This window comes from Acinonyx jubatus, chromosome B4, assembly GCF_027475565.1.
Source record: "Acinonyx jubatus isolate Ajub_Pintada_27869175 chromosome B4, VMU_Ajub_asm_v1.0, whole genome shotgun sequence".
Taxonomy (NCBI): domain Eukaryota; kingdom Metazoa; phylum Chordata; class Mammalia; order Carnivora; family Felidae; genus Acinonyx; species Acinonyx jubatus.
The window spans coordinates 6,514,139-6,532,054 of record NC_069387.1 but is presented as its reverse complement, the minus strand read 5'-3'; the positions used below and the strand labels follow the sequence as shown (position 1 = coordinate 6,532,054).

Below are 17,916 nucleotides of genomic sequence, written 5' to 3'. Positions count from 1 at the left end.
TCTTGCCAGGTTTTATCCTCAGCTGACGATGCTGGATCCCCCCACCCCGCCAAAATCTTTACTTGATTTAGAGTGGCTCTACATCTGGATGCCCATATACCTGAAGTGTCTGGATCTGAAATAAAATCGGAAGCTGGAGGGCACTGGACGAAGGGGCCACTTTAATTGCCTCAGGGGGTCTCCTAACCAGTTTTCATTTGCCTCCGTGGTGTCCTTGGAGAAAGGTGAATGGAGGCTGGAGGCAGAGTAGGAAGCCAAGGAATGTTCAAGAAGTCCCTGGAAAAAGCAGTAGGAACGTAGGGCACCGAACTTGAAGCAACGCCACCAAAGACCACGTTGTCTTTGTGATAAGAACGTGGTAACCATTGTGTACTCCGGCTTCATGATTTTACTTCTTCGTCGCGGTAGGTACAGACAATGGCCCTCCCGCACTGTTTACTAGTCAGCAAGGCCAAGCTACCCGGGGGTGTGAGCATCAAAGACATAGAGACTCGACCATTCTAGAGGAATCGTGGGATAATGCACGCACAGGCCATGGAGTTAGGGGCTAAGGGTTCTTTTGCATTTGCTTTTTGTTTTGATGAAACAACGTTCGGAGCATGATAATGACTTCAAACTGGTAAACAAGCCTGGAGACGCCAATGGCTGGCTGCAGCTCTGGTCGCCACTGCTCATGGAGAGGGAACCCGCTTTCTCCGCGTAAACAGGGGCGGTCCGGAAGTCCTGCGTAGCGAGCGATCTCCGCGGGCTCCCCGGGACCGAGCGAGGCCGCGGGGTCTGGAAGGCTCAGGGGAGGGGCGCAGCCGCCCGCCCCCCGCAGCAGCCGGGCTGGCTGTAGGAAGGGATCGCCCATTCCCGGGGCCCTTCTGCTGAGGCGCGCTCAGCGTTTGGGCAGTGCCCGACCTGGTGATCCAGTCCAGGGGAAGGGCGCGCGGGTTGGGTCTCCAGCGCTGCCCGGGACGGTCCGCGGCCTCCCTCGCTTCCTTCCCGTCCAGACTGTGTTGAAGGAGCCAGGTGACTTGGGTGCACGACACTTAGGGTGAGGTCCAGGAGACTGTCTGTGGCGTCCACATTGTGGATTCCTCCGAGCCTCAGTGCGTCCGTCCGACTCCCAGTGGAGCTGTTTCAGGGCACAGAGGGAGGCAGTCCGGGGTGCGGGTGAAAGGGTTAATGTGCAGGAACGGGGTGCACATTGAGGTGTCTCTGCCTCCAGCGACACGCAGCCGAAAAAGCTAGGGGCTCCAGCATGGTGTCCCCAAGAGGAGGGGACCGGAGGGGATGCCGACTCCAGCTGGAGTTTGAACCGTGTGAGTCGTTTGACCTTTCTCGGTCTCAGGTGGCACCTTAAAGAGGTGTGACGGGACTGGGGAAGTCGTTTTATGCCTCGCAAAGCGCTCCCCAAGATGTAAGGCGGTCCCGCTTCCCCAGACTAGACGTGCGCGGGGTCTCACTGGGGCCAACGCCCGCCCAGCACCTCCGAGCTCTGGGACCGCGTCCCTGGAAGGCATTCCCTACCTCGTGGCTTGGAGAGCGCCTTTTCCCGGTACGTCCCTCCGCCGGCTCTTCTAGGCAAGCTCGGGGCCCGACGTCGGGGGAGGACCCAGCTGGGCAGGACCCCGCCGATCCGGCGCGCGACCAGTCTCTGACCCCCGGACTCCATCCCCGGGTCCCTGCACTGTCCCCAGCCCTTCAAAGCGTCCACCCTCCTTCGGGTAACTCACTCACCAGAGCTCCCCGGGCCTGGAGGACGCACGGGGGGCAGCAGGCCGAGGGAAGGTGGGTGGAGTTGCGAGCGCGCAGGACGCTGGAGACCCCTGGGTCCTTTTGACCCCTGAGCTAGCGTTGGGGGAGGGCAAGAGGGTTTCCTAGGAAAGAGATGAACACAAAATTGGGAGACATTGGAGAATTTTACCCCCTGCGGCCATAGAACAACCCCTCCCCCCGACCAAACGTGTCCCTATCTCTGATTTCCTGGGAAATAAATTGCTGTCCCCAACCAGCTTCTCCTCGCTCTTCAGTACAGCGAGGTCCACCTTTGTGAGTTCTCGGTCTTTCCCACTAGGGCGTCGCCAGCTTTTCCGAAGTGGGGACGTTTCGTTCAGTCCCTGCGAAGCCATTGCGCCTCAGGCCCCGGCAGATCCTCTCCGTCCTTCCCCCCACCCCCCACGCCCTGGACACAGCGCCGAGGTACCCGCATCCGCCGGCTGGTAACTCTGCTTTGCACCCGGCTGCGCCGCCTCCCTTGCGCTCTAGCAGGCGCCGAGGGCCACGATTCCCAACCCCCCCCCCCCCCCCCCCCGCCCCGGGCAAGATTCTTTTCCAGCCCTACACCAGTCGGCCCGGGCCAGGTGCCGTCTTCGGGCCCGGGTGCTGCTCCAGGAGACGCCGTGGCGACCCCGGTTACGTGCGTCCGGCCCCGGCCCGGCAGAGAGCAGCTGCAAGCTGGCCCGAGCAGCGGCCCCAACTTAATTTCCTCCCCCTAGGGGCATGTTTCCCTGAAAAAAACCTCTCTGCCGCTCCCTCCCGCCTTCCCCAAGGGACCGGGAAAAGTCCGAATCTCCATAGAAAAGGCTCCCTGTAAGTGCCCTGGGGAGGGTGGGGGTGGGGGGGGCGCAGTGGGCGGGGCAGAGGTGGCGGAGAGGATTGAATTTCTCTCCGCTCCAAACCGGCCCTCGGCGGATAAAGCGCAAGTTTGTGCACTTGGTCGACCGAAGGATTGCAAACCCAGAAGACAAAAGTGTCCAGGGAGATGCGGAGTTTGCCCAGATTTCCCTGCGGATGGCTGTGCGGAAACGCCTGTGATGTGAACTTTCTGCAGATCGTGTACGGAGTGAGCTAAAGGAAAGGAGGAAGGGGAGCGGGGCGGGGAGGGCGCAGCGTGAGCGTGAAGTGTGCCCGTGTGAGTGTGTTGGGGGGGGGTCGTTGTGTGCCCGGGGGCGGGGGCGGCACTGCGGGGCCGGGGAGGGAGTCGGGGGCGCCCCGCAGGCTAACGGGTGCGAGGCGTTCTGCGAGCGCTGGGAAAGGTCGTTGAAGGAGTTCGCTGCACACACACAAAATAATCATCTTAAAAAAGAGTGCCGGGCATGCGCACACAGAGGATGCCATATTGGAATGAGGCTGTAGTGAGAGTCGGAGGACCCGAGCGGGCGCGCGAGGGAGGCGGCGGGCGGGGCGCGAGCCAGGCGCGGCGAGCAGGGGCGAGGCGGAGCGAGCGGGCGAGGCCGGCGTCCCCCCGGCGGCGCCCGGGGCCTGGGTCCACTCCGAGGGGAGGACGAACTTCACCAGGTAGGACGCCGCGCCGGCCGCCGTCCCCGCGCCCAGCCCGCCCCGCCAGCAGACCTCCGGCCCGCAGGTTGAGTGTGAGCCGCTCAGCTTCTTCTTCTTTTTTTCCAGCTTCGGTGGGGGGGGGGGGGGGAGGGAAGCTCGAGCACGCCCGGGCGTGGGAGGCTTGGGGAAGGGGGTGCTGCGGGAGAGAAGCAAAAGAGGAGAGCCAGAGGGGAGAGCGACAGCACGGGAGCAGAGCCCCAAACTCCGCTCTGCGCTCCGGGTTGTCATTTTTTGGCTTTTCCCGCCCCCCCCCTCCAACCTCGTCCCTGGGCTTTGAAAAGCCCGGCCTTGCGGGAGGCCGTCTGTAGTTGCAAAGCGTCCTCCTCCCCGGGTGCAAGCTGTCCCCTCCCGCCGCCCACCTTCCTCATTCGTGCGCTCATTTTAGCGACGCAGCCGCCCTTGCTGCCCCGCGCTCCCCGGTCGCTTCCTTGCTGGGGTCTCTTTCTTCGTCGTCTTCTTCTTTTTTTTTTCTTTTCTTTTTTTCTTTCTTTCTTTTTTCTTTTTTTTTTTTTTTTTGGTGTGTGTGTGTTGGGGGCGGGGAGGGGGAAAACCGTAGGGTGAGGACTGGAGACCAGCCGTCAAGGGTGTTCAAAATCGTTTACACATTCGGAGTCGCCCTCTTGGAAACATTTGCCTGTGTAGCTTGAAATGAGATTGTCAGTAGTAGTAGTTTCGGAGCGTGCTCCGGCATGGATGCTCTTTTTTTTTTTTTGCTTTAAAGTAATATCCTGTCACTTGGGGCTTTCCTGTTGTCTGCTCTCATATGACCTCCTTTCAAAATTGCTAATCTGATCTGGCTTTGAAGTGTATTTTTAAAATGTGTGTGTTGGTAAAAATCCGCCAAAAACAGAAAGAAAGAAAGAAAGAAAGAAAGAAAGAAAGAAAGAAAGAAAAAGAAAGAAAAGAAACAACTGTAGGAACTGCTAGATGTATTTATTGATTTTGAGCCGGGGCGGCGGGAGAGGGTGCACCGGGGACGGGGGAACCGTGGGGGTGGGAAGTGGTAGGTTCGCGGCGGCCGGACGCACGTCCAGAGCCGGATTTGTACTTGTGTTTTCTTGCAAAAGCGCAGCGACTGCGGAGAAGGAGTATTTAGAAACCGTGCCAGTTTCAATATGGCGGGCTAAGGTGGCTTTTAAAAACTGAAAATAAAGGTTTTGAGGTGGGAAAAAACCCAACCGGAGTTGCCATCCCTTAGTTTCGACTCTCTTTGGCTGCTCCGGGAGCTGTTTTAGCGAATTAAGTGGGAAAAAAGAGCCAGAATGAGCTGCCCTAGTTTTTTCCGTGTTAAGAGTGTGCGTGTCCAGTCCATTGCTGGGGGGGGGGGGGGAGGGGGGATGGGTGCCGCTGGTCCAGACCAGGGTATCCAAGCACGTCTGCAGTGTGTGCCTTTGGATTAGTGGGCATACCGGTGTGTGCAGTTGGGGGGGGGGTGTCAAAGACATACGCCCCGAATGTGTGTGTGCGTCTTGGAGCCAGACCCTGCCATGATTTGACGTGACAAACTGCTGACACGTGGTGCAAAATACATGAGGGCAGAGTCAATGATTTATTTCGGCTTTCTTCGAGACGAGCTCTCCCTGTTGCTGGATTCTGCGCGCGTGAAGCCCTACGGGGGTAGGCGGAGTGAGGAGGTGCTCATTCAAAGGACTAACTGTCCAGGGTATTGGGTGCAGTCTGGCTGCAGACGCCTGTGGGGTTTTGTGTGTGCTGGGGGCACGCCGCACTTGGCGGCGGGGGGCCCCACGACCGAGGCGCGGGGAGGATGGAAATGGTGGCGCAGAGAGGTGTCCGCGCGCGGATCTCGGCGGAAAAGTGTGTGGGGTCGAAGCGAGGAGTTGCTTTTGGAGTTGAGCTCTAGGGAAGGTGGGGGATGGGAGCAGTGTTCTCGGATGAAAGTGTCCCTTGCTCAGGTCCTGCGCGAGAAGGCTGGATCTGAGAGGGGCGTCCTGGGCCGTGGCAGGCCAGCGGGCGGCGCTGTCGCTTTGGGGTTTGAGTGGCGCCCTGGAAAGGCCGGCTTCTGGGGCCGGGAGGGTCTGAGACTGGAGTTTGGGGGCAAAGTCGGAGGCTGTAAGGGGAGTCCGAGGGGGAAGCAAGCAAACCGGAGCTCGCTAAGCTAGGGACCAGATCTCCAACAGGGGTCGCCAGTGGCCAGGACGCGGCTTCCGAGCGGAGGTCGCGCGCGAGGGACCCGGGGGGTGGGGGGCTGTGAGGCGGCTGTGCGCGTCCCCGGGGCCTGGCGACGGCAGGTCCTGGGGACCTTATCTAAGCCAGCGGACCTGATGGTGCGTTGGCCACGTGTGCCGAGACGTGTTTAAATCTTGGGGTTAAAAAGATAGTGGTGGCTAGGTCTGCAGTTAGCGCAGTACCGCGGTTTCTGGGCATTTGCAGGGGCCTAGAGGGGGGATCCATAGGGTCAGCTCGTGCTCCCCACTTAGACGGACGCCGCGCTGTCGGAGAGGCCCGACCCTCGCAGTGCCCCGTGGGTGGGGACCCCGCGGCAGATATTCCCTCCCACCTGGTCGGCGGGGCTGAGAGATCGGCGACACTCGGGCGGAGGCTCGTTCGGCCCCCCGGGGCTGAGCGCGCGGCGCGTCCCCGGCCCTTCCAGCGTGCGCTGGCAGCGCGTCCTCCGGGGACAGCTCTCCCGTGGGCTTCGCTGGGGTGGAAACCAGCCTAAAATGGCTCTGTGCTTGTAAACTGCAGTTTCAGCCGGGAACCCCTCCCCTCGTCCTCCTGACGTCGCCGCTGACAAGCGCACAATTCACTCTAACGCCCCGAAACCCGCGATTTTGCACCGAGCTGTGCCGTGGACGCCAATACACAACCGATTACAAAGAACATTCCTCAGGATTCTCGCAGGGCCCAAGTTTCCCTTTCTTGGGGGAAGCAGCGGGAGGAGGGAGGAACCGAGACGCGCGGCGAGAGCCCGGCCGACCACCGCCCCGGAACCGGGGCCAGGGCTGCGGCTCTGGGCTGGGGCCCTTTCCGCGTAAAAAACCGAGGGAGGTGGCCCGGGGACGCGGCTGGTGGCCGTGCGGAGCGATCGCCACCGCCTGGGGCGCTCGGCCTTGACGGCAACTCTGGTGTCCGAGTGCGGAGACGACGCAGGCAAGCCTGCGAGACCGTTCCCAAACTTCTGGAGACCCGCTTGCAGTTTCGCTTTCGGAATTTTCGGGATCTTTGGGTTTGCAGAGTGGGGTGGGATTCCGGGAAGAGCCCGGCGCCACGGGCTGGTCGTGCGGATGCTCGCGCCCCTTTCGGCGCAGTAGTCCGACTTCTCACCACCCCGGCGTCCCGTCCTTCGCGCCCCCGGACCCCGCGGGCGCGCTCGAGGGGCCAGGGCTCCCACGCCGCGCGCAGCCCCCGCTCCGGAGAGCTTCCGCCCGGCACGGCGTTCGGTCGGCTCCAGCGGCGCGGCCGCGGCGGCTCCGAGCCCACCGGTGGGAAACCGCTTTCGACCAGGGCAGACCCTGCCTGAATCCGGATCCATCGCCGCTGTCCTCCGCTTTCCGTCGCCCCGCCACCCTCCCACCGAGGCCAGGGGACCCGGGGGGGCCGATTGGCGTGTCTGCACCGAGCAAGTGGATCCAGGTTTCACCAGGTCGGAGAAAACGCAAAAACAGGCTTAAATTCGAACCCCAGATGCTGGGGAGGCAAGTGGGGGTGGGGAGGGAGATTGAGCGGGTACGGAGGGGGGAGGGGAGAGGCCTTGGTGGCCAGAGGAATTGTTGCCAGGCTCTCCTTTGAGGTAGGAGATCTGCTACTTTGTCCCCTAGCACGCCTTAAACTGGCACACCCCGTGCTTCCTCCCTTCCATAAATAAATATTGTCTCCAATCCTTATCTTCGCTCTGCGCTGGGATCGAGCCCGCCTGAGAGGGTACACCCATGTACCCCAGAAACCCTCCGCTCCCCTATCAAAGTTCTTACTGTGCGAAGGACCCATTCCCCTGGCCGTGTAAACCACTGCCCGGTGGCTGGGCGGTTCAGCAGCCCCTCCCCTGGAGAGGAGTGCCCCCCACCCCCTGCTGTTCTGATGTGCGGTCTTCTAGAAGTGCCAGCCTAGACCTTCAGGGGTGAGAACTGACTATTTCCCATTTGGGTACCGGCACTTGAGTCTCAAACAGGCCATCCCGCTGGGACCTGAATGTGACTAATGACGGGAGTAATTGATGTGTGAGAGCTTTTCAACTCATGTTTTTGTTTTTTTGGCAAAAATCATGGACTTTTTTTCTTTTTTTTTAAATCCTGCTCTAGCTAGGTATAAATGCCTAGATTCATGATTCTTGCTTTAATAAAACCCCCCAAAAAAAAAAAATCCAACCCACCAGAATAGGTTCTTGAAGAGAGGGGAGAGCCTTGGTGAGAGGCTTGGGAGAGGATTGGCCTCTCTAGTCCCTTTTTATCCTAAGACCTTCCTTTGCTGTCCTGGGAGTGTTCAATGTTTATCAAATCCCATTTCTGCCTGTTCTAGCTGAGGTGGCATTTTTCACCTTCCTTTACAGCCAGTGCCCACAAAGGGCTTGCCAGATCTGAGAAGTGCTGAGTGATGGAAACATTGCTCTGAACAGTAAGTGAATGAGGGTTCCCCTTCATTGGGACGGGCAGCTTTTGGAGTTTAAGAAGCCTGTGCAGGGGAAGCGCGGGGCTCTCCAGGGTCTGTACTTCTGCCTAAAAGTTTTTGTCGGGATATGGAAGTAAAAGTTCCCCTCCTCCTCTTTCTTCTTATTAGTGATTTGAAGAAAAATGGTCTACTTTGGGATTTGAATTACTTCCAGTTCTATTGTTCTAGGTTTGGACATTTCTCTGTTAGAATGTCACTATTTGGAACTTGTGGAGTTCACTTAACAGTATAGTGGTCATAAGAACTTGTGAAAGGTCCTCGGTTCCAAACGAAATTAACATGTGTAATTCAAGACTCATTTTGTGTTTTTTGGTTTTGTTTTGTTTTAGCCGTTCTTGTCTATATTGCCCCAATAACAACTTATTGTCCCCATTCTGCAATTAGGAAAAAAAATTAGGGAAGTTATACTTGTCATAACAAACCAAGCTGTGCATTCATTGGCGACCCAGGATCTAACCGCCTGATTGCGTTGAGGAGAACACAGAACCAGGAGGCCGGGATCTATTTCAGAGATGTTTCTGCCTAGCTGTGTGACCTTGGACCACTTACTGTATTTTTCTGAGCCTCATCTTCCTTGTGGTTGAAATAAGTGCTTTGGACTTGCGTTTCACTCAGAGATTTCCATGCTTCTGTTTGGGGGGGAAATTGGTGATTCAGCACATCTCTGTAGGCATGCCCAAGCGATTCATCTGTCAGACCCATGTCCGCGAAGGATGGTGAAAACGTTACCCTGGCCTTGGTGACGGTGGCTCCAGAAGAGGTCTGCGAAGGTAGTTGGGTTGTAGTTCACCGTTCAGGGTTAAAGTGCTGTCGCTGTTGAGTGACACAGGCTCCATGTGGGGGCACGTCTCATTCATGCCCTGGAAAAGGTGTGGTGTTGAGATCGAGGAACACGCCAGTGCGGCCTTTGCATATAATCCCTATGATAGCATGGGCTGGGCTGGGTCATTGTGGTTTTGAATAGAAGTCACAAAGAAGTACCTGGTTCGAGTATGTTTTAGTAATTCCTCGGACTATGAGGGGCCGTCTCAGATAGCCCTCTGTACCTCGCCATTGCAGACAGAGTGAGTACAGGGACCTCATCCAGTAGTCTTTATAGCGTGGGTGGGTGACGGCAGCCTGCTGGTAGCCTAGTGAGTGGAGGAACCCAATCCGATGCTGCATTTTCCATCCCTGCTCTTTACATTGGGCCACTAGGCAGTACGATTAGCCCTGAACAACGTGGGGGTTAGGGGCAACAACTCCCCCCAGTCCTAGTTGAAAAGCCTTGGGTAACTGGACGCCTCAAAAACTTAAGTACTAAAAACCTGCCGTTGACCAGAAGAAGCCTTACCAGTAACATGAACGGTTGATGAATATGTATTTTCTGTGTTATACACTGTATTCTCACAATACAGAAAGCTGGGGAAAAGAAAATAGTTATTAAGAAAATCATAAGGCAGAGAAAATACATTAAAAATTTTTTTTTGATGCTTATTTATTTTTGAAGGAGAGAGAGACAGAGCGTGAGCGTGGGAGGGGAGCAGAGAGAGAGGGAGACAAAGAATCCAAAGCGGGCTCCAGGCTCTGAGTTGTCAGCATAGACTCCAATGCGGGGCTCAAACCCGTAAACCACGGGATCATGACGCGAGCCGAAGTCGGAGGCTTAACCGACTCAGCCACCCAGGTGCCCCAGAGAAAATACACTTAGAGTGGTATGTCTTATAAAAAAAAAAAAAAAATCTGCGTGTCAGCGGACCTACAGCTCAAACCTGTGCTGTTCAAGAGTCAACTGTACTTCCTCTCTGGGCGCCTGAGTGGCTCAGTCGCTTGAGCCTCTGACTTTGGCCCCCGGTTATGAGCTCAAGGTTTGCGGGTTCAAGCCTCACGTCGGGCTTTGCGCTCACAGCTCGAAGCCTGCTTTAGATTCTCTGTCTCCCTTTCTCTTTGGCCCTCCTCTGCTTAGGCTCTCTCCCTCTTTTTCAAAGATAAATAAACACACACACAAAAAGAAATGAAAACTCTGGTCTTAGCTACAGTATTCAAGAGTCAACTGTATTTCCTCTCTTTGTAAAACCAGAAGTGTCATGGACAGCGCAGAAGACAAATGATCTTATTGGCTAAAGCAAACATTGGCTGAAGTTAGTGTAAACAAGACAGGACTGTATATTATAAATAAGGGAAGGTATTCAATTTAGAACTTGCATAACAAGGATATGAAGTTACCAAATAAAATTCTTTTTTTAATGTTTTGTCTTATTTTTGAGAGGGAGGGAGGGAGGGAGAGAGAGAGAGAGAGAGAGAGAACAAGTAGAAGAGGGCAGAGAGAGAGAGGGAGACACAGAATTCAAAGCAGGCTCCAGGCTCTGAGCTATCAGCACAGAGCCTGATGAGGGGCTCGAACCCATGAACCGTGAGATCATGACCTGAGCCAAAGTTGGAAGCTTAACCTACTGAGCCACCCAGGTGCCCCCAAATGAAATTCTTTAAAAAAAAAATTTTTTTTTTTTTTATTTTAGAGTTCGGGGGAGAGGGGAAGAGATACAGAGAGAGGGAGAAAGAGGGAGAATCCCAAGCAGACTCCGAGCTGTCATTGCAGAGCCTGACATGTGGCTCGATCCCATGACTCTGGGATCATGACATGAGACAAAATCAAGAGTTGGACACAACCCATTGAGCCACCCAAGTGGCCCTCAAATAAAATTCTTAAGGAACGGTTTTGCATGATCATTTCAGTGGTATTCTGATTAAAAGATGCTAGCATCACACTCCCCATCTGGTTAGCACCCTAGTGAATTTTATCTATTTTATTTTATTTTTTACTGTTTATTTTTGAGGGGGGGGGGAGAGGCAGAGAGAGGGAGACACAGAATCCGAAACAGGCTCCAGGCTCTGAGCCGTCAGCACAGAGCCCGACTCGGGGCTTGAACTCAAGCGTTGAGATCATGACCTGAGCCAAAGTCAGATGCTTAACACACTGAGCCACCCAGGCGCCCCTGGTGAATTTCAGAACGTGATTATATTTCACCATGTACTGATAGTTAGGGCCCCTTGTGTTTTGACAAGATGACATTCACTAATCAAAAAGTTTGACTTTCTGTCACTTAGGTTTCCATTCTTGTGATAAGATAGATGTCTTTGACACTGAATAAGCGAAGACTCCATTGTACTTTTCTGTTTCATTCTTTTTGATTTTCTTAAAAACAAAAATGACACATTTCGGTAGATACGGCGCTTGTTAAAGCATAGGGTGAATTCTGTAGGGCAAATAATGTTAGCAGCCCTGACTGTACAAGACCGATTTGGAGCGGGTGGGATGGAAGAGGTGGAAGAGATTTTTATCCTGGGATTTTTGTTTTTTCCCCCTGAAGTTTTATTGGCTGAGAAAAAAAAAATCATCTTTTTTCTTATTAGTAAAAAAACTTTTTGTTTAAAGTAATCTCTACATCCGGCCTGGGACTCATACTCCTGACCCTGACTGACATCAAGGGTCACATGTTCTCCACCAACTGAGTCAGCCAGGTGCCCTGAAAAAAATAATCTTTTTTTTTTTTTTAAATTTTCTTTTTACATTTATTTATTTTTGAGAGACAGAGACAGAGCACAAGTGGGGGACGGGCAGAGAGAAAAGGAGACACAGAATCCGAAGCAAGCTTCAGATTGCACAGAGCCTGACGCGGGGCTCGAACTCACGAACTGTGAGATCATGACCTGAGCCGAAGTTGGACGCCCAATCGACTGAGCCACCCAGGCGCCCCTGAAAAAAATGATCTTAAAAAAAATTATTAAGGTGTACCTTGTCTGCTTTCTCCTAAATTTGGCAGGTTTTTTTTTTTTTTTCCATTCCATTTCAGTTAAAAGTGAAGTATGAATCCCGCATCACCATAAGGTATAATGCAAGGGTCTGAAATGCCGAGTGCAAGTTCTCACACAGTGTCATTTTAAGTATAATTTCAGTAGGTGCTCGTTTAAAAACTGGACATGTGGATCTGTAGGTCCAGGGACTAATGACGGAAGGATGGAGGAATTAATAAGATTTGGAATTAGCGGTTTATTCCAGATAATGTTGAAAATAAAAGTACTTGCCTTTGTAAGCCTGAACTGTGTTTCGGCCACTGTGCTTCTCAGTTTTGTGTTTCTGTTTCATCTAGGTTATGGAAACATCACCCCACTTTACAGATGAGACTGAGGCTTTAGGGAGCTTGAGTAACTTGCTAGCAAGGTGGAGTGAGAGAGATTGAGGAATTGAATCCTGGTATTACGTGGTCTTGAAACTGAAATTACTGTATATTGATTGTTGACTCCCTGTGACATGCTGTGCCTAGCACTTTAAATGCTTTAGCCTCCTTAATCTTTATAGGGGAGTGCTCTTATCTTTGTTTTACTGATACGGAGATCGAGTCTTTGGAAAGGTTATACAGGATCATATAGATAGGTTTTTTTTTTTTTTTTTTTTTTTTTTTAATGTGCTTGATTTGAAATGCAGGTAAGACCAGAGCATTTCTGTTTGTATTTATTTTGGATCCTGGTGAAAGAGGAAAGCCTTTAAACGAAGCCGAATCCCCGTCTTTAAAATGGAAAGTGAAACTGCTCAGTGTTTCTGGGTTGGGATAGTGTGCGGCTCCTTGACTTGTCAATCAACCGCTAAAAGTTTGGGCAGGTGCTGCACTTCCGAAATTTTGGCTTAATTCAGAAAATAATTGGCTTTCATGTCCACCGGTTTCCTTTTTTTCTCTCCTTTCTGAAAGACCTTCCCGCTCTAACGTAAGTGAGGATAAATTGGAAGCCGGGGAGGAGAGCTAGAATTTTCCTTTCTAGGTAGTGCTGGCCACCAGTGAGCATCGTCTTCTAGATGCACCTTAGCATTTTGGTCTTTTAGGACGTTCCTGTTTTGTGCCATAGAACGCTGAATTCAGAGCGGCTCTTTGTGTGAGGCCTGGGAAGCACTGTGCTCACTCTGGCCAGGTCGGCTGATGTGCACGTCACGCGATGAGCTTGACCTCAGGCTTGAAGCTGGCCATCAAAGCTTCTTTACTGTTTACCAGTAGAAACTAATTTCACTTCCTCTAAAGCTCAGGAGAAAAAGTCAAGTTTTGCACCAAATCAAAGTAGCAGGATTTTAATGGAAATTTGCTCTTGGTGTGTATGTATATGTATATGTATATGTATATATAATTTTTAGGAAGTGCACTAAATGTAGATAGCCTACGGTCTGATGGGTACAGTGAACCAGTCTAGGGAATTCAGAACCCTTGATCTGGCTCAGTTTTTTGTGTGTGACCTTGGCTAAGTCACTTTCCTTTAATCCTCCATTTTGAATTTTTGATTTTTTTCCTGTAGTGGATGGCAGATAGAATTCTTGCTAGGTACAACTGGCTTTGAAAGGTAAAGGCCGGGGCACCTGGATGGCTCAGTTGGTTAAGCGTCTTACTTCGGCTCAGGTCATGATCTCGCAGTTCGTGGGTTCGAGCCCCGCGTCGGGCTCTGGGCTGACAGCTCGGAGCCTGGAGCCTGCTTCCGATTCTGTGTCTCCCTCTTTCTCTGCCCCTCCCCCGCTCGTGCTGTCTCTGTCGCTCTCAAAAATAAACAAACCTTAAAAAAACCCCTTGAACTGAGTATGCTTTCTCTTCCCGGCTAGCTGGAGAACACAGGACACCTTTCCCGTTCATCCCTGTGTTGCTGCGAACTTCAGTGCTTCTCTGCAGTTTATCAGGTTAAGTCTCTGAGTAGCCAGTTGGGCATTTAGGTCCTGACTCCTCTCTTTTTATGAAAGGTTTTGGGATCCAGCTCAGACCATGGGAGTAGTGTTTCCTTTTTGGAGTCTCTGTTCCCTTGAAGGGGATGCTGTATTATTTTCTCCTCCCACGTACTCTTAGTTTTAATAAGGAAGGTGGGTGAAGGCCCAGATTGCCTGAAATGTTTGCCTGGGAGAGGAGACTTTTTGGAATTGTCCCTGCGTTTTGCAGATGAGAACAGGGCTGCTGGCTGTGTTTTGAAGGCCAGGCATACACTCGGGTGCAAAGCCCAGGTCTCCTGCGATCCCTGCAGGGTTCGTTACATTTCCCATGTAGTGTCCTAATCAAGGTAAATTAGGGTGTTTTTACTGGCTTTGCATAATGATATTCCTCCACTGGAGGAAACCTCCTTCATGCATTTAGATGATGTGATTTATAAAATTTGATTTATGCCCAATTTTATGGCTATATCCATGGCTTCAAGTAAACACCTGAAATGCTCTTTAGTTGCTTTGTGTATCCCCAGGGAGCTTGCACAGCTCTCCAGGCTGCCTTCCAGGAGGTGCTTCTTTACACGCTTACAAGTGTGCGGTATCTCTCAAGCATCGTTGCCATACATCTGTGCGGCTTGGAGTAATGAATACATAAAACCCCCTCAGAAAATTAGGCACTGATTATTAGACATTATCTGTGCATGTCTAGCCGACACAAGGGTCCCTTGTCAGAGTTCTTTACTTTTTGAGTTCTTAAGGATCATGCATACAACGCGTGGGCTAATTTACCGAAAATGCCTTCTACGCGCGGATGTATGCTGTGAGATACAAATCTCCCGTAAAGTAGGAGGCTGCTCGGCTTTGTTAGAAACTCGGGTTGATGCTCTCATTCATCCCAGTCTTCGCAGGTGACAGGGAAACCCCGGGGTTTGTTGAAGAGGTCAGGGCTGAGTGGGATGATGTCTGTGCTCGTTCTAAGACGCCTGCTTTTTCAGGAAGGCCTCTACCAGGCTCTTCTGTGTGAAGTATTTGGTGTCAGTCGTATGCCAACCCAAGGACGGTGTTGCACGTTCGTGGCGTGGAGGCAGATGTGGGGTGCACGAAACCCTTCGTCGCTACCTTGATGCAAAGACGTGTTGTTGCATCATCGATTCTGCTGCGTATTTCGAGGCCTCGTCCTTCTTTATGGTAAATAAGTGGCTAACGCTACCGAAATAATTTGTAGGTAAACAGCCAGTAAGTGAACCCCTGAGACGGTGCACGGCTCGTGTGCCCTTTCGTTGGGTTTTCTCCTCTCTTGAGCAGGTAGCACGGAAGGCTGCTGTGTTTCCGCATTGCCCCAGCCCGTTTGTAACCCCAGATTGCGTTCGCTCTTCTGCCCTCGAGTGACGCGTGCCGTTGGATTGGGAGGTTCAGAGGTGACGGTCACAACCGTGGCTTAGAAGACACGGGATGTTACTGTGGGAACCGTTGGCTGCCGTCAGCCCTGGAATTTCTTATGGAAATATTTGGAAAGATCTTAAGCTTAGGTGAGGTGTCCTGAGCTCATCTTCAGATTCCCGGAGCGTGAAATGAGGCCGTGTTCCGCTGTGATTTCGCCGTGCTAGATATGCACGGGCAGCTAGCGCGGGTCTGGAATTTCGTAGGCTTTGAGTTTAGGCCTTCACGTGTTCTTTCCTATCGGGTGGAGGTTCTCTTTTCTGAGTCACGAGACGAGAACAAGCAACCGCAAACCTTTTCCCGTTTCAGAGTAGCAAGCTTGACATTCTGAGTCTGCCAGCTGGGGACACCTCGAGTTTCTTGAACTCTACTCCAGGGCGGGTCGGTTCGAAAGGTCTGTGGATAAGCGGGTAACATGAAAAGAAACGCGCCGTCTCTTTTATTGTTAGCACGACGCGGTTCTCGAAAGCGAGCCCGTGGGAGCAGCGAGCCTTTGGCCCCTGCCCGTGGGTGAAGGAGACGCGAGGGGTGGCGGATGCTAAGGCAGCCCCGTGACGGCAGAGAACAGCTTCACGTTTTCACCTGCGTTTGGATAATTATGGTTTCCATCGGGGCACGGCGAGAGTGTGACACCGATCGTGTCTAAGAAAACAAAATCAAGACGAACAACTCGTGTATGGGTCAGTCGTGGGCGAGGAAGGGAGGACAGGGATTGACGGGCTCTCGTCGGCGGAAATCTAAAGCGGGGGCCGGACGCCTCTGTGACTTCGGATTTAGGAGGCAGAGCTTTCGTGGAGCCCACACCTGCCTCCTCGCGGGGAAGGGAGACAGCGGGTGTGGGAGGCTCCGTTGCCCAGCAGCGACAGCAGGCAGAGAGCCCAGCCCCGCCGTAGCGGGGTACGGGAGACTCGTTCCAGTGTGTCGGCCAACCTGCGAGCGGAGACGCGGGGGTTTCCTCCGGGAACGACCCCCGCAGGCCTCCAGACGGGTTCCCGGGTCCCACCCTCACCTGCGCCCAGAGGTGCCAGCCAGCCCCTCCGGTTTGCCTCTTGAACAGGAGGAACCCCGAAGTGTCACGTCCCTTCTGAGCAAGGCGCCTTACAGGCAAATGCAGAGACCAGGAACCAACAGAGAGAAAAAGAACTTCTCTCACGGAGGCGAGAAGAGAGGTCTTTAAAGAAAGATCATGGATCAGCACAGGGATGGAATAGAGGCAACAAAACCGGGACAGGTTGGGAATGGGGAGGATTACGAGGATCTAAAAGGAGTCTGTTTATTTATGTTTTTCATGTTTATTTATTGGAGACCGAGGGTGCGTGGGTCAGGGGACAGGGGACCTGAAGCAGGCTCTGTGCCGACGGCAGACAGCCCGAGGTGGGGCTCGAACTCACGAACCCGTAGGATCGTGACCCGAGCTGAAGTCAGAAGCTCAGCCGACTGAGCCACCCAGGCGTCCCTCAAAAGACCTTTCTGAAATTAAACTGGGAAGCTCCACAGAAGAGCAGGAAGAAGTAGCTGATGGTACAGTCTAGGTGGGGTGGTACATTAGAAGAACATAAAAGATGGGGCGCCTGGGTGGCTCAGTCGGTTGAGCGTCCAACTTCGGCTCAGGTCATGATCTCGCGGTTCGTGGGTTCGAGCCCCGCGTCAGGCTCTGTGCTGACAGCTCGGAGCCTGGAGTCTGCTCCCGGATTCTGTGTCTCCCTCTCTCTCTGCCCCTCCCCCGCTCGCAGTCTGTCTGTCTGTCTGTCTGTCTCTCTCTCTCTCTCTCTCAAACAAATATTAAAAAAAAATAAAAAAGGAAAGAGAGCATAAAAGAGAAAATTGAGATCGAGGAGGTCCGACATTTGAATGACTTTGAACGAAAGAACGGAAAACAGAGAGGAAGAACTTAGCAGTAATTCAGGAAAATATCCTAGCACCAAAATACATGAATTTCAAACTCGAAAGAAGCCCGTGTGCCCTGAAACCACAGGCGGATTGCCATAGACACGCCACTGTGAAATCTCAGAACCTCAGAAGCCCCGGCGACTGGGCTGCTGCCCGACTTCTCCCGTGGAAGCTTCAGGATGTGGAAGGAAGCCCTCGAAACTCTGAGAGAGGGTGCTTTTCCAGCTTGGGATTTTTTTTTTTTACCTGCCTACGCTGTTGGTTAAAATGGGAGGGTAGGTAAGGACATTTTCAACCACGCAAGACCTCAATGTTTCCCACCTAAATCCTTTCCTAGGAACGTGGTGGGGAACGTGCCTCATCCCAAGAGAGAAAACCAATAACGGGGAAGGTGTGGGACCCAGAAGGCAGGATGTGCTACAAAAGAGACAGAGGCCAGGTCTCAGGATGGCACCTGCCAGCCCGGCAGAGAAGGCAGTTAGTCTGGATCGGGGCAGAGCAGAGGCAGAGCTGTCTGAGGAAGGGTAGGCATCCTAAGGTGCTGTGGGGTCGGCTGGGGCATCTGCTTAGAGCCTTGCTGCTCTGAATCACGCCTGTCAGGAGGGGAAGGGGAGGAGGCAGGGAGGGAGAGCGGGCTGAGTGCCAGCGCCTTACCCGATAATGACGGAAACTGAGACGTTAATGAGCGAGGTGTTATCAGAGGCGCGGAGATGAACACCAAAGCGGTCACCCGAGGGATTTGAAGGACAAGGGCGTTGCTAGGAATGAGGGACACCATGGGAGGAGTCCCTGGAGCTTGCGCGATCCATTCCGCTCTTGCTATCTGAGAAAAGAGACCTGGGAAAAAAGGTGTGTCCAGATACATAGATCGGTTAGGAGAATGGCTCCCCTAGGAAGAGTCAACGGGATGAGTTCTTCATAAAATC

The 17,916-nt window shown here is 53.2% G+C and overlaps 1 protein-coding gene across 9 annotated transcripts in view; it reads left to right on the top strand.

Annotated features, from left to right (window-relative positions):
- The first annotated feature begins 2,661 nt into the window (after positions 1 to 2,661).
- SFMBT2 (Scm like with four mbt domains 2) overlaps positions 2,662 to 17,916 on the top strand; it is a 220,517-nt gene continuing 205,262 nt past the window's right edge. For 2 of the 9 annotated variants that reach the window (XM_053225235.1, XM_027073366.2), the window contains exon 1: positions 3,131 to 3,285. The gene's annotated coding sequence lies outside the window, so the exon portion shown is untranslated. Of the gene's footprint in view, positions 2,831 to 3,129; positions 3,360 to 6,520; positions 6,932 to 6,986; positions 7,900 to 17,916 lie in introns of those variants that run through there. The other 7 variants (XM_027073367.2, XM_027073370.2, XM_027073371.2 and 4 more) reach the window with 7 other exon arrangements.